Source organism: Dama dama, unplaced genomic scaffold (genome assembly GCF_033118175.1).
Source record: "Dama dama isolate Ldn47 unplaced genomic scaffold, ASM3311817v1 ptg000093l, whole genome shotgun sequence".
Lineage (NCBI taxonomy): Eukaryota > Metazoa > Chordata > Mammalia > Artiodactyla > Cervidae > Dama > Dama dama.
In genome coordinates, this window is record NW_026870908.1 from 1,511,303 (window position 1) to 1,514,444 (window position 3,142).

Here is a 3,142-nt window from a genome sequence, read left to right on the forward strand (position 1 = left end):
GAGCGGGAACAGCAGGAAGGAGTCCTTGCAAACCGGCCTTTGGAAGCAGCCGGGGAGGTCTTCCAAGGGCCTGTAGAGAGCACCACCCCGAAGCGCTTTTCTCCCGGGCTTGGGAGCATTGTGCGCGGCTGGCGGGAACAGCGGGATTGATTGCTTGCAAACCGGCCTTTGGAGGCAGCCGGGGAGGTCTTCCAAGGGCCTGGAGAGAGCACCACCCCGAAGCGCTTTTCTCCCGGGCTTGGGACCATTGTGCGCGGCTGGTGGGAACAGCGGGCATGAGTGCTTGCAAACCGGCCTTTGGAGACAAACGGGGAGGTCTTCCAAGGGCCCGGAGAGAGCACCACCCCGAAGCGCTTTTCTCCCGTGATTGGGAGCATTGTGTGCGGCTGGCGGTTCAGCGGGAGGGAGTTCTTGAAAACCAGCCTTTGGAGGCAGCCGGGGAGGTCTTCCAAGGGCCGGGAGAGAGCACCACCCCGAAGCGCTTTTCTCCTGGGCTTGGAGCATTTGCACGGATGGCGGGAACAGCGAGTGGGAGTGCTTGAAAACGAGCCTTTGGAGGCAGCCGGGGAGGTCTTCCAAGGGCCGGGAGAGAGCACCACCCCGAAGCGCTTTTCTCCCGGGCTTGGGAGCATTGTGCGTGGCTGGCGGGAACAGCGGGCATGAGTGCTTGCAAACCGGCCTTTGGAGGCAGCCGCGGAGGTCTTCCAGTGGGAGAGGGCCCAGCAGCTACCTAACAGACTCTGGCTCCCCCGAGCTCTCTGCCAGTGCAGGGGTCAGGAACAGAAGTGTGCATGTGGTTCTGCCTTGGTCTGGGAGTGTGGACCCCCTGCATTGCCCCCAGGCTCAGGGGCAAGGGCCCGGTGAGAGCACCACCCCGAAGCACTTTTTTCCCGGGCTTGGGAGCATTGTGCGTGCCTTGCGGGAACAGCGGGCGCGAGTGTTGTCAAATCGGCCTTTGGAGGCAGCCGGGGAGGTCTTCCGGCGGGAGAGGGCCGCTCATGCTCAGAGGCCCCACAGGACAGGGGCAGGACCCAGCAGGGCCCCGGCCCCTGGCCAGCCTTGCCCAGACCTTCCTGGCCTCCGGGGGTACTGCCCCACCAAGGGGCAGGCTGCGGGGTTGGGTCCAGACATTCCCGGGCGCCTCCCCAGGTTCATCCCCGCTGGTGCCTTTCCCTGGGACTAGGCCTCGGTTGAGGCCTCCTTGGGGAGGAGGTTGCTGGCAGGGTCTGTCTCCACACTGCAAGGTGCTGGAGCTCAGAGGGCCTCGTCAGATGGAAGGGACCAGCAAAGGGCTGGATGTCCAAGACCTCTTTGGCCCAGCAGCCTCAGGGCAGCAGGGAGAGCAAGAGGCCCAACTTGCCCCTAGGTCGGCTCTGCCCCTTCCCACACAGGCTGCCAGCCCAGCAGCTGCCTGGCAGACTCTGGCTCCCCCGAGCTCTCTGCCGGTGCAGGGGGCAGGAACAGACGTGTGCATGTGGTTCTGACTTTGCCTGGGAGTGTGGACCCCCTGCCTGGCCCCCAGGCACAGGGGCAAGGGCCCGGAGAGAGCACCACCCCAAAATGCTTTTCTCCCGGGCTTGGGAGCATTTGCGTGGCTGGCGGGAACAGCTAGTGGGAATGCTTGCAAACCGGCCTTTGAGGGCATCCGGTGAGGTCCTCCATGGGCCCGGAGAGAACACCACCCCGATGCGCTTTTCTCCCGGGCTTGGGAGCAGTGTGCGCAGGTGGCGGGAACAGCAGGCAGGAGTGCTTGCAAACCGGCCTTTGGAGGCAGGCGCGGAGGTCTTCCAAGGGCAAGGATTGAGCACCACCCCAAAATGCTTTTCTCCCGTGCTTGGGAGCATTGTGCATGGCTGGTGGGAACAGCGGGCATGAGTGCTTGCATACCGGCCATTGGAGGCAGCCGGGGAAGTCTTCAAAGGGCCCTGAGAGAGCACCACCCCGAAGCGCTTTCTCCCGTGATTGGGAGCATAATGTGCGGCTGGTGGGACAGCGGGAGGGAGTTCTTGAAAACCAGCCTTTGGAGGCAGCCGGGGAAGTCTTCCAAGGGCCGGGAGAGAGCACCACCCCAAAGCGCTTCTCTCCCGTGTTTTGGAGCATGTGCGTGGCTGGCGGGAACAGTGAGTGGGAGTGATTGCAAACCGGCCTTTGGGGGCAGCCGGGGAGGTCCTCCATGGGCACGGAGAGAACACCACCCCGAAGCGCATTTCTCCCAGTCTTGGGAGCATTGTGTGCGGCTGGCGGGAACAGCGGGCATGAGTTCTTGCATACTGGACTTTGGAGGCAGCCGGGGAGGTCTTTCAAGGGCCCGGAGTGAGCACCACACCAAAATGCTTTTCTCCCGGGCTTGGGAGCATTGTACGCGGCTGGCGGGAACAGCGGGCCTGAGTGCTTGCAAACCGGCCTTTTGAGGCAGCCGGGGTGGTCTTCAAAGGGCCCCGAGAGAGCACCACCCCAAAATGCTTTTCTCCCGGGCTTGGGAGCATTGTGCGCAGCTGGCGGGAACAGCAGGAATGAGTACTTGCAAACCCGCCTTTGGAGGTAGCCGGGGAGGTCTTCCAAGGGCCCGGAGAGAGCACCATCCCGAAGCGCTTTTCTCCCGGGCTTGGGACCATTGTGCGCGGCTGGTGGGAACAGCGGGCATGAGTGCTTGCAAACCGGCCTTTGGAGACAAACGGGGAGGTCTTCCAAGGGCCCGGAGAGAGCACCACCCCGAAGCGCTTTTCTCCCGTGATTGGGAGCATTGTGTGCGGCTGGCGGGACAGCGGGAGGGAGTTCTTGAAAACCAGCCTTTGGAGGCAGCCGGGGAGGTCTTCCAAGGGCCGGGAGAGAGCACCACCCCGAAGCGCTTTTCTCCTGGGCTTGGAGCATTTGCACGGATGGCGGGAACAGCGAGTGGGAGTGCTTGCAAACCGGCCTTTGGGGGCAGCCCGGGAGGTCTTTCTTGGGCCCAGAGAGAACACCACCCCGAAACGCTTTTCTCCCGGGCTTGGGAGCATTGTGCGCGGGTGGCGGGAACAGCAGGCAGAAGTGCTTGCAAACCGGCCTTGGAGGCAGCCGGGGAGGTCTTCCAAGGGCCCGGAGTGAGCACCACCCCAAAGCGCTTTTCTCCCGGGCTTGGGAGCATTGTGCGAGCCTGGCG